The following is a 12,824-nucleotide window of genomic DNA, read 5'->3' as shown; positions in this document are numbered from 1 at the left end:
TGTGGCTCTCCTGCAGACCCCCTCTGGGTGCTGGGGGGCAGCAGCAGTTGGTCCATACCCGGGTTCACGGCAGAGCATCTGATGCAAGCCAAGGTCTCTCTGCTGCCGCATTGCCACGAGCAGCTGCCCCTCGCAGGGCTTTGCCGTGGTTCTACCCAGAACCACTCCCTTTTTGCTCCCTTTCCTCGGGCAGCAGCGCAGGAATTCTGCTGCAGCCGCAGGGATCGCTGCCGGCTGCCTCGCTCTTGCCGGCAGCACAGGAGATTTCCCCGGCTTTGACTGCCGCACGCATTGTTTCCCAGTGGGATGCTCCTGGCTGCTCCTGGCGTGGCTGCTGGTGGTGCAGGGACCCGGGGTGCTGGGGATGCTGCGGGTACGGAGGACAGCTGGAGCCAGCAGCTGCTCCCCGTGGAGCACCGTGCTGTGAGGCCTCGCACAGACACAGCGTGGCACTCTTTTCCACAGCACCGTGCCTGCTGCCCGTGGGAGCCTGCCCCCACACCAGATCCCGTTCCTGACCTCGCCAGCAGCCTCAGGGGCTCCGGTGCTTTCTCTGCCCTACTCGCCCCTTGCACACCCTGCTCCGGTCCCCCTGTACACCCTGCTCTGGCCACTCTGGCCGCCGTCCCTCCAGCCTGAGGCTGGTGCTGGGCTGGGCATCACAGAGACCTGCAGCCACCTGAGCCACTGCAGGGCTCAGCCCCAGGACTGTGTTCAGGGGATGCTTTATGGCTGCTCAGAGCCTAACAAGTGTGCCTGTGTATCATGAATGTTTTGTGGAAAGACCAGCTGGAAAATAGTTTAGAGGGGAGTAGAAACTTTGTTTTCAATCCTGGCAGAACAGTTTGGATGAGACTTGGAGTTACTGTTGGTTTCCCTTGGTTTTGGGGGATATAATCTGCTTTTTCACGGTGGATGTCCTAGTCTGAGTGAGGATCCAGATGTGACAGCTGAGGCTCCAGAAGATGGGAATGCAACCAAATCAACCCAGAGGTAAGAGACACCCAGCCGCCTTCCCCCAGAAAATCCCTGTTTGATGCCTGGGTTAAAATATGCATTGTGCCCAGGAAAGAGCTTTTTCAGCCTAGAAAAACCCAAGGAGCTGAACTTGGCCTTGACCCGAGATGGCTGGTGACACTGGACAGGTCTCCTGGTACTTTCAGGTGTGTGCAACAACACTCACAGCCTGCCGGGAGCAATGCCCCAGGGGCAAACAGCCTGCAGGCAGCCCAGCAGGAACTCCAAAAGACAGGGACCAGCACCACTCTCCCCATCCAGGAGAAAGAGGACTGCAGCTTCAATTTAAATAATTGTTGCCAGGCTTTCAGCAGTGACTCTTTGGTCTCTGAGACAGGATCCCTTGTTAGCAGGGCACTATCTGGGGACACCCCCTGCCCCGTGTTGCCAAGGCACCTTGACCAGAGGGACTCTCTGCCCCTCCTTCTGCTCCTCCCTCTCGCCTTTTGTTTTCCAAAGCAGCCCTGGCTCAGCAGAGCATCTCAGCTCTGTGGGCACAGAAACATGCACAAGGCTGACTGCACCCCAAAAGAACTCTGCTCTGCCATGGACCCTCGGGTCTTTGCTCTTTGTTTAGGCAGAGATGGGGGAGAGACTATTTTGCTGGACCACTGAGCATCTTGTGGGCCAGTCCATTCAGCTTTGTGACCAGGATGCCATCTGCACCTGGGGTCCCAGCTTGGCAGATCAGTGTTGGGCTTCTCTAGGCCAGGTGGGCACCTTGAGGAAGGGCACACATGGGATGGTGAGATAGGAAGAGAATAAACTTGTTTAAGCTGTTTTAACTTTCAGATTCCCTCCAGGATTAAATCATGCTTTCCTTTTCAGCATTTTCTTCTGTTTTCTTTCCAACATCTGGTTTGGAAGGCTGTTCTACCGATGAAATAGGAACAAAGTTGTGTTTTCCCCCACTCCTTGGCAGGGACTGCCTGCCATCAGCAGTGGCAGTGTGGGCTGGGCTTGTTCAGCTCATCCTTAGTCTCCAGGCAGCACAGGGAGGTTCAGAAGATGGAGGAGGAAACCTCTTCTTCCATATGAGAACACTTCTCTGCAGGATTTTCTTGTCCATAAAAAAGTCCCTGCTCCACACGGCAAATAAAACCCAAGAAGAAATCTTGGACCTTATTTTTTGTGACCAGCACCCTGGCAGGACCTCATTTCAAATCCCCCAAATTTGAGGAATATGTATTTTAAATACGATGCTATGAAAAAAATGTAGTAAATATTTAATTTTATTTTTATTAAATACTAAATTGATGATGGCTGACACTTTATTAAAGTGTCAGAGTGAGTGTTTCTACATTCTAATTACTTATTCTAACAAGGAGGCAGCCTCGTCAGGAGCTGTGCGTGCTGGCGTGTGCAGGCGAGGGGCGCTCCTGGTAACTAACACCTATTAAACTATCATTTGCACCTAGAGGCATCTCATTAATATCTCAACTGGTGAGACTGCACTGCCAGTGCCTACCTGACCCAGGGTGTTGACAGGAGAAATGGCTCCGGGAGGCCTTTCCTCGCTCCAGGCTTTCCTGTACAAATAATTCCTATAAAATTAATAAGGACTATTCCACTTAATTGAATTTCTGATAAACGAAGATTCTTCCAGGCGCCTGTTAAAAGCATCCAAGAGATGCAGGAAGGGTGCTGCTCCTCATTCTGGGGCCAGCTTTGTTCCTTCCCTCTCTCCCATTCTTGCTTCCTTTGTCTCTCCAAGCCTCTTCCACCCCATTCATCTCTCCTGCTGCTTCCTCCTTGTCTCTCTATTCCTTCCTTTCTTGATCATGCCTTCTCTTTTCTGCAGCAGTTTCCTTTCTGATCTCCCACTTGACTACCTTCCACTTCCCTGGCTCTGTCTGGATCCACCTTTATGGCTACCCTTCTCACAGACTCATTTTCCTTCTGGAGCCTTCCTCTTGTTTCCTCTCTTCTCCTTCCATCTTTATTTCCCTTTCATCCATCTTCCATCTGGCTCTTCATCTCAGCAATATGACCCATTTCTCTCAGGTTTCCTTCCAGGCCCTGAAAAGGTTTTCTCAGAGGAATCTCCTCACTGACATGAGCTCTCTGTTGGATGAGGTTGTGGAATTTCATCTTCAGAGCCATCCAGTTATCAAGAAGATATGTCCTGCCCCAAAGTGAAGTTTGTCCCCTTCAAAAACTGATGGAACGTGCATTCATCCCACCTTCCCCATGGATGGAGACATACCTGTGTGTGGAGATGGGATTGTCCTCAAGCCAGAGTTTATATGACCATCACTTGGATGCCAAATCATTACAAGAGAGGTAATGGGCCTCTAGGAGGGACACATTGGAGTTTCAGGGCTTTTTGTTGCCTTGTCGCTCTTATCTTGTGCAGCTGCATTACTGGCATTTGGGTTTGGTCACCAGCTGTTGAGGTTGGCTTTTGTCATTCCTTTAATAAATATAAAAATAACCACTAAAAGATTTTATTATATTTTTATTCTATTCCCATTAGAAAAACAAACTAGAAACTAGACTTAGTATTACAAACACCAACTCGAGATTCAAAGCAAGTAACTTAAAAATAAATAAATACATAATGTAAAAAATATCATTAAATAACACATGAATAACAAGTAATAGGATTTTAATCTTCTTGCTAGGAGAGGCTACTTCTTCAGCACTAAAGGTGACTCGCAAGCAGCATAATTCTGGGAAAGTTAAAAGTGGTAATTCGACAAGACTCAAGGATTGTGTGGGACTCAAAGGGATAAAACAGCCTTGCAGGGGCTCTCCTTCCTCTGTCTCCTAGTGATGAACAAAACTGGAAAGCCAGAACAGTTCAGAGCTGCTGAAAAATAAAAGATGATCACGTCTTCATGAACACCCAGGTAGGATGGAAATCTCTGCCCCGTGAGGGCGTGATGCTGAAAGCTGAACAGAGTTCAAAAGGAGGTTCAGCTTTTTTATGGATAGCTATATCTAGACTTGCATGAAGAAATTACTATTATTATTATTGTTATTATTATTATTATTATTGTTACTAGTGGTGGTGGTGGTCTGGAGAGCATCTCTGCGTGCCTGTACCAGGACTCCGTGAACCAGCGAAGTTCATTACTCTCTAAACAGGGTTTCTTCCACCAACTTCTGCTGCCTCCAGTGGCGGAGCTGAGACGAACCCTGAGACCTCTGGGGCACCTGGAAATGGGACTGTTGTAATCAGAACTTGCACTCCAGTTTCGTGTTTCTGTTCACATACTTCTGTGGAGACATCCAGAATAGAGATGAAGATGAGAAAGGAAGAGGATAAGTCAGGGAAGGAAAAGATTGGGTTTATGGTGGTCATGGGAAAGCCAGAAGGGAGGAAGGAGAATATCTGAAAGAAAGGAGAAACAGGTGGAGAAGGAAAAGAATTAATTTCGACAGGCAGTAGGAGGATGACAGGGGCCAATTCCAGCAGATGAGAACCTCCCACTGAAACCCAAAAGTATTTACTTGGGGCAAGTCTTTTACAATGTCTCAAACAAAGCAGAAAAGTTGATTCTTTTGATTAGAGTAACTTGGCCTTTGGTACTGGGCCAGTGGGTGAGCTAAGAAAGCTGAAACAGGCAAACAGGAGCTGGGGAGAAGGGTGCAGGAAATAAAAATTTTATGTAAGCAAAGAGTGTAGAGAGCACTTGGAGGGACTGATCAAACTATGTGTGTAGGATGGGTTAATGTCTTAATCTGAAGGAGGTGACAACCCAAAGTAGTGAAGGCTTGAAGAGGAGGTAGCTAACGCTGTGTTTGCTGTGAAGAGAGGACGGGCAGACATGGCAGGGGCTGTGCTGCCTTCCCCGCCTCACAGCTGGCCATTGCTATGGGTGTAATTTAAGGCAGAACTTGGCCTTTCTTACATATTTCACTTACTCCCTTGATTTTAATTGACTCTGTTATGGGCATTTCAAGAGTTTCATGAGCCTGTGGTGCCTGGTTTCCCAGGTCAGAGGGAGGGGAGCGCTGTTCCTCTGCCAGAGGGGAAGGGAGTGCTGTGCAGAAGCTTTGGGATGGAGAGAGGGCTGTGAGTCGGTGTTGAACATGGGTGCCCTTGTAATATTTCTATAGTGGCTTTGCCTCTTTTTCCCTCCACCATCCCTCTTTCCTCTCCCTGCTTAGGGAGTCTATTTGTTTATACTCATGGCTTTTGCAGGAGCACATTTAATTCTGACACCATCTCAGCCAGGAGGCCAGTGGGGGATTCCATGTGTCCCTTGGCCAGAGGGCTGGGTTTGGGGTGGCTCAGGGTGCTGGGTCTCCCTGTTCCCATCGTGCAGTGGGGGGTCCCCAGGGCTGGCACACGTGGTTTGGGCAGCAGCAGCACTGCAGCAGGGCAGGAGAGGGTGAAGGACAGAGGTGCCATGCCCCAGGGGTGGGCAGCCAGGTGTGTGCCCCACTCGTTCCGTGGCAGTGGATGGGGCAGGCTGCTCGGAGGTACAGCTGCCCGGCCTCAGATCAGTGTTTATTTTCCAGGCTGAAAGGAAGCTTGTGATCCCAAAGCCCTCTGTGTTTAGCCAGACCTCTCATTCACTTGCAGAGGAAACCCATGTCAGCCGCTCCCCTTTGTCTCCCCTGAGCTATTGCTTTGAATCTGAAAGGATTGGGTGCAGATTTCAAGGGATGTTCAGACAAAGGCTGTTTGAACAGCACTTGTGTAAATAATCCATGAAAAACTCTTTGAATAACGTCAATGAAATTTTCTCTGAATTTGCTATTCTTTTTCTCCAGCGGCAGAAAGAAGTGGAAGTCAGGAACGGGAGGAGAGTCGGAGGAAGGGAGGGAGAGGGGGAGGAAAGGGGTGGGAGAAGCACTGACACTTTTTTCTCTCTCTGCCAACTTCTCTCAATGCCAAGAAGTAGCCTGGCTTAGAAAAAAAAAAAAACCAAAAAACAAACCTCTTTGTTATTTTCACAGCTTTAAGAATAATCCCATACGGGACCTCCGTGTCCTCAAACTTCTCCGTACATTAAATGTAAGGGGACACCCTCGCATTTCGCACAGCAAGGGTAATGTCGAGCCAGTTAATTATTAGCCGTGTGGTTTAATGTTCACTTGCTGTACATATGTACGAAACAATTCCCCTTCAGCATGTCGTTTAGTTTGCATTAAAATGGAGATAATTGTTTCGATGCCAAATGTTCCCGTCCCGCCTCCCCCATCCCTCTTCATACAGTTTATACAAATTACAGCCTCAAACAAGAGGGACAAAAAGTCTTTGATTTGATTCCTTTTGAAGACATCCAGATTGAATCCTGTGCTGTGCTTGGGGACACCTCAGCCCGGGCTGGCCGAGGAGGGGGACAGGGGGGAACTCCGGTGTCTCCTCTGGAGCGACACGGGATGGGTGCGGGAGGCTGCGCCCGCACCGGGAAGGGGCTGCGGGGCTCTCGGCTTCTTCGGGAGCCGGTTCAGTGGATGTCCAGGAGATGGAGCAGTGCTTCTGTGGCCTCTGCCGCCGGTGCCCCTAACGAGCCAGTCTGTCTGAACTCGGAATGAATTTTGTTCCCTTTTCATCACTCCCTGATGTCCAGCTGCTCCTGTCAACACCTTCTTATAGCATGTAATTCATCGCTCAGAGTGACAGCTGGGGCCGTGGGGCTGGGACCAGCTCCTCCTGCCATCGGCTGCACCCAGAGAGAGTCCCTGGCCAGAGCAGGGGCTTCCCTCGCCCCCTCCCCGCACCTGGGGCTCACAACTCTCCAAAGGATTCCCCAGACAAACCCAGCGGCAGCTCGGCTCGCCCCTGTCCCCCTCCTGCTCTCACTGGGGAACCTCTGCTGGGGGTTTTGTGGGGAGCATCTCCCTTCCAGACCCAGTCCCCAGGAGGTGCTGCGGGGCTGGGAGAGGCTGGTGAGACGGGAACAAGGCACTGCTGCCAGGAGGGAGGATGGCCGTGGCTATGCCGGCAGCTCCTGCAGGATGCAACACCACCTGAGCAGCGACCACCCAGTCCTTTTATTCCTGACGTTTGGTTTATTTTGACTGCAGGTCAAAGCAGGAGCAACCTTGTCCCCAGATTTATGGGTTTGCACCCAAATAATGAATAGTGACTGTCGCCCCTTGCATCCCCAAGGCACATCTAACAGGGAGATGCTTTGCTAATGCCACCGTGCACAAAAATGTGCAGCTTCCTTTTGTACCAATCCCCAACCCAAATGCCCTCTTCCCTTCAGTCTATCCATCAGTTTCTAATAATTATTCTTTAACTCAGCACTTCTGCCTTCAATTCTTCCCCCATACCTTCCTGCTTTCCCATAATTTATTCTATATTTCACCCATTTCTTGTCCTCATTTATAATTCTTCTTTATTTTATTACTTTGCATAATTTCCTTTTAGGATTTGTCATAAAATAAATTCTGCCACCTCTGTCTTCTCATTTCTGCTCTCAAGTGTCAGTGAGTTCTCTCCTGAAGCCGTTTCCAATGACTCCCAAACCCCTGTGCTGGAGCTACCCCAATCTTGGAGGATCTGGGAGGTCTTTCCAAATGAATCAGAGCCCTGAGTGACATCTGGAAAGAAGACCCTGTGTGTAAATCCAGGGAGAATCTCCAGCCAGGTTCTTTTCCTGTGGTGAAATGCTGACATGGGCAGAATCATCATCTCACGATTGACCAAATCTGAGCTAAAAATACTGATGACTGAGAGAATGAGGAAGCTGAAGAGAAAAACCACTGACATGTTGATGTCCAATCTGTCCTGGAAGGCAGCAAAGCACATAGGGAAACTGAGGCACAGAGCTCTAATCCACACCCTTCTGTGCATGAGATGCTTGGCTCTCTTTGAATCCCAAAGACAGAGACATCTGACATTTTTGAGAGTTTGTGTCTGATTCACCTGTTCAAGGTCACACAGGATACTTGTAGGATAGTGATAAAGAAAACAGAATGCAAATTTTCTGTGCTTCATCTCAGAATCTGAATCTTTTAGCTCAAATGTGGCCCAGCATGAGGAAGAGCAGAGGATTTGGATGAGCTGCTCTACATTTCAGTGTGCTCCATCTCCATGAAAAATAGAAACTATTCATGTGTAGTTGGAGTCCAAATGCTGTTGTCTACTGGAGAAGAAGGTGGACCAACCACATCCATTGAGCAGCTCCAGAGCTACAAATTTCCAGTTACCTCCACAGAGTGGAAATTTGGAATTTGCTCAACAACTTCTATGCAGGGTGAAGGATTTGGGTAAACTATGGGAATACTGATTGATGAATGGTCCTTGCTGCCCAGATACAGGGAGATGCCAGAACAATAGCTTGTGATGAGGCTCTCTTGCCCTTGGAAATTCCTTTTCAAGAGGTGAGCACCCAGGAAGGATCATTTCTATGAAAGGCAGTAGAGCCTTAATGCACACATGAGATCTGCAAGGGGAGGAGGTTGCATTCAACAGAGGTAAGAAACAATCAACCCCCAACCCTGGTAATGTGGGCCCCTCCTCGAAAGCTCCTTTTTCCCTGCAGATACAAAGAGCTCCCTTCCCAGCACAGTCTTGCAGCAAAGTTCAGGGCCATTCCTGGAGGTGGCAATGCAGGAATCTGTGGTTCACTTCATTTTCTAGAGGGTCCTGATAAGAGATTATCGAAACAAATGAAAGGACTTGCTCTGTGCCCAAAATCTGTAGCAGTTCCTCCACTGCAGGCATCCTACCTGCCTTGAAAACTCCCAAGTTGTGGCATCATGCGCTAAGGTTCATGAACCCTTTTGAAGGCTCTTTTTGAATGAGCCCAGACCCAAAGATGGCTTTGTGTGCAAGAACCACGTGGTGTCATTTGCCGTCCCCTTGATTTTTAAGATTCTTGGATCTGAAGCTCAAAGTAAAACACACGAGAACAAAACCTCAGAGGAACAAGATAAAAAACATCCTCCTGGTTCTCTGTGCTGGATGAAAACCTCCAGCTTCATCTTCCTAACGCGTTTTGTTTTGTTTGGTTTTTTTTTTTTCCCCTAGTATGGAGAAATCCCTGTGTGGTTTGGGTTTGCGAGAAGGATTTTCCCTTCATGCGCTGCCACAACCACTGAGATCAGCTGAGGCACTCGAGTGAACGGATCCTGGATGTAATTGTCTGAGGGCTGGTGCCAGGTTTTTCAGAGGAGGGACCGACTGGCTGTGTTTCAGTTCCACCTCTGCCTTGACAGAGCCTGTCTCCTTTAATCATTAGAGTTCAGTGCACGGCTCTCGCCTGGCACAAGTTGGAATCTCATTTGTTTTGGAGGGAGATTGCTTCTTTTGTTAGTTTAGGTCTTTTGGTTCCAGTTGTGTAAACTGGGACAAGCTGATCCCATTGGCTCTGAGGAGCTGACAGCCAGGGGAAGGCTGGTCTGCCATTCAGTTTTGGGGTTTGGTTTTAAATCTTTAATATGTTCTGGTTTCTGTAATGAGGCACGTTGTACGAACCACGAGCTGTATGAGTGTGTGTTTTTCCCAAACTCAGGGCAGTCAACACAAATTTGGCGCCATAAACTGAGTTTCCTGAGCAAATTGAGTTCTGAATTTATTCAAATGGAAGTGAATGTTGCATTATTACAGCCTTGAAAAACTCTAGTTAATTTATGGTAGTATAAAATCCATTTTTTTAATGACAGTGACACTGCCAAAATCTTTGCAGATGCAGAAACAGCTTCACAGGAGAATTTCAATCTAACATCAACAGGAGATTTGGAAGATGAATTGTGCAAGGATCTCCTTCCTCCAAAGATGCTGCTTTGTTTTGCTTTTTAGCATTTGGTTTGCCTCTAATATTGTCTGGTTTATGATGTTTTAATTATTGCTGTTTATTTATTATAATCATATTTTAATTGTTTGTGTAGTGCCTTGAGTGCCTTGGCAGGGGGGCGTGTTATAAATTAAATTATTATTAAAATGTTATTATTATGTGTACCTACTCCAAACTAAGCTAGAGCAGGGAACACACTCAACTGCCTGGAATTAATTTCTCCCTTCTCTTTTCCTTTGTCTCTACTCTGCAGCATAGTTCAAAGGGTTGGAGACAGAAAAGGATCTTCCACTGACTTCTCCTGGGGCAAGGCAAGTGAGGGGAGCTTTGCTCTGGGCTCCCTTGGGAACCCTGTGCTGCCTCCCTTGGGTCCCAGAGATGAAATTAGGGGAAAAGTGTGCTCTGTGAGTTAGGCAGAGGTTGGAGTTATTTTTTAAGGGGGCTGGTTGATGTTCACTGCAGTACAACTGCATTTCCCTGTTCTTCAATTAAAAGGGAGAGTGTCACGTGTGCTTGTGGTGTGCTTGGAGGGCTTGGCCCTGTCTGAATCCCACTTTCCATCTCCTGACCTTTCTGGTTTGCTGCAGACATCACTGTGGGTCCCAGCAGGGTCCCTGGCAGCCCAGAGAAACCCCACCTGGGGAGCCCACAGCTCTTGAAATCACAGCCAAGGTTTCAGCCTCTGGCCCCACTCCTGGTGCACGGGGTTGATGCTGTGGCTCCTCCACTTTTGCTTTGGCCTCTTCGGAGTTCCCATGGGCTGTGAGGCAGAGACCAGTGCCCATCTCAAGACCAAAACACCCTCACCCCCAGCTCATCCCAAGACCAAATAGGACGACTAGGAAAAACCTGAAGAAGAGACACATTCTCTTAATTTCGTTTTCACTTATCTCCCCCCAGGTTTTCTCAGACCCCTCTGTCCCAACACAGGCTGGCTGTTGGTGTTGCAGCATGAGTACAGCTAACCCTCCCCTGGAACAACCACGTCCTGTGGGATTGGGATCCAGCTTGAAGGTCACCAGGCCCTCAGACCAACAGATGTCATCACGACTCTTTGCCCAGCATGGAAGAGGATTTCCCCCCCTCCTTCAGACCTCCTCATCACTTGTTCAGAGCTTCAGGTATGAATTATTTGGGTTCTCTGTGGATAATCATCTGCTGCAGGGATGCTGGAGGTACTCGGGTGCTATGGTGGTGGGAGCCCCACAGGTACCACTGATGGATTAGTGATAACATGAAGGGTTTTCTTACATTAGCCATCAGTTTGCTAATGAATGTTAAGAGAGAGTTGTCATGAGAGCATCTCTGCACTTTGGCGCTGGTGGCAAACTTCACACCTTCAGCTCTCCTAATAAGACAGTATTTCATCCTGCTCAAATGCTTATTATAGCTGGCCTGATAGGTACTGTAAGATCTCATTATTTATCTATATGCTTTATTTTGGATAGATAATAGAAAAAAATTGTCTAGAAGGGCAGCAATTTATTCCTACCATTTAGGAACAAAACTGTGATTTTAACTTATTCCAGTCTGTGGACTCCTGAATGGAGGTTTCCAGTGGAAGTACAGATCTCTTTGTTTCGTGGCCTGTTGAGGACCTCAGTTCACAACCTGGGGCTAGACTGGAGGCCACGAGGACAGGAGAGGGAATTGGGTTTGGTGTTTCTGTAGGATTCCCAATGCCTCAATAAGCCCACAGGGTTTCACTAACTGCTGCCCCATGGTGGAACCAGAGAGGGTCAGCAAAAATAGCTGTTCCTGCAGACACTTGGTGTCAGCCTGAAGAGAAGCCATCTTTTCTGTCTCCTCTGGTCCTTCTGTTTAACCAAAGCCACATGCCAGGCACCTTCTCCTTCCCCGAGATGCATCCATTTATCGCTCCTGCTTTGGACACTGCAGTTCATCCTCTGCTTTTCCCACCCCTCTCTGGCACATCCCCAGGGATCTCCAGATGGGGCTCAGCTGCTGCCCTTCTCCATATGCACAGCCTCTTCCTCAGGCCCTTTCTGCCTGGCTGTGATGGGAAGGGAGCTGCAATTCCCTGTGCTGCTCCATCCTCCAGCAAAGCCGTGGTAATCCTGCATCCAGGGGCCGTTTAGTCCTGTCTGCCTGGTTTGTGGCTCTGCCACTGAAGGGTCCTAATTTGGTGTCAAGTTGAGAGAGGACCAGAAGGCAGGGCAGGGCTCCCGAGGGCTGGGGTCTGCTCCTGATTTTACAACCATGCAAAGTGTGAGCTTGGGAAAGGGTATTAGTTAAAACCAAGCACCCACCGGCCCTGTTGTTGCTCTACATCTGCTTTCCTCCTCCCGATATCCTGGCTTAAGGTTTCCATTTTATTGTGTTTGTTGATGATCATTAAAAAACTGAAGCTATTTTGGAGTAAAGACTTCGAGCTCCTCTGGCTTTCTGAGACTGTAATAGAGCAAGTAACTCTTTGCTTGGAAAAAAACCCATCTTTAGACCCTCTGTACCTGTGTTTCTTCTGCCTGAGCTTCTGATAATGGAGTAACATGTCCCAAATCTCACTCTTCCCAGGAAAACTTTGGTGGTGTTACCAAAAGCAGATACCAGAATGGCTGTTTTCTTTACTTCTTCCTCTAAGGAGCTTACACAAGAAATCTCAGGCTGGGAAAAATAGGTCCCACACCGTACCATATCCACCATACTCTTGCTGGGGTAAGAAAAAAGGAAAAACCCACTCTTTTCCAGGGATTTTTCTCTTGGATTGGGAGGGCATAAGGAGGCAAACAGACATGCCTCCTGCTCATGCTGGTGATAGTGGATGTAGCCATGGGATATGTGTAATATAATTACACTGCCCTGTGATAAACCATGCTTAACTCAGCTCCGTTCTTCCCACTAATCCACCTCCAGTGGGATTTCTCCTGGCGCCGCAGACTCCACAGGCTTCAAGAGTGGCCTTTTTGACAGCAACACCAAACCAACAACCTGCCACTGTCTGGGGGTTGTGCTTCCCCCCACAAACAAGCACTTGCCACCCTGGTCCATTCCTCTGCCCACAGCACAGCACACGTTACACTCCTGCCTCTCTGAGCCCTGACGCTCTGGGGAGTGCAGCTCCCACGTGCCATCAGGGCTCAG

General features: G+C 48.5%; 1 protein-coding gene across 3 annotated transcripts in view; it reads left to right on the top strand.

Annotated features, from left to right (window-relative positions):
- LOC104684826 overlaps positions 1 to 10,034 on the top strand; it is a 28,394-nt gene extending 18,360 nt beyond the window's left edge. For 2 of the 3 annotated variants that reach the window (XR_002043843.3, XR_002043840.3), the window contains 4 exons: positions 840 to 993; positions 3,022 to 3,300; positions 3,642 to 3,869; positions 9,976 to 10,034. The gene's annotated coding sequence lies outside the window, so the exon portion shown is untranslated. Of the gene's footprint in view, positions 1 to 839; positions 994 to 3,021; positions 3,301 to 3,641; positions 3,870 to 4,025; positions 5,776 to 9,975 lie in introns of those variants that run through there. The other variant, XR_005603148.1, reaches the window with a different exon arrangement.
- The last annotated feature ends 2,790 nt before the right edge of the window (positions 10,035 to 12,824 follow it).

This window comes from Corvus cornix, chromosome 14, assembly GCF_000738735.6.
Source record: "Corvus cornix cornix isolate S_Up_H32 chromosome 14, ASM73873v5, whole genome shotgun sequence".
In the NCBI taxonomy this organism is placed as follows: domain Eukaryota; kingdom Metazoa; phylum Chordata; class Aves; order Passeriformes; family Corvidae; genus Corvus; species Corvus cornix.
This window is presented reverse-complemented; position numbering and strand designations above follow the sequence as displayed.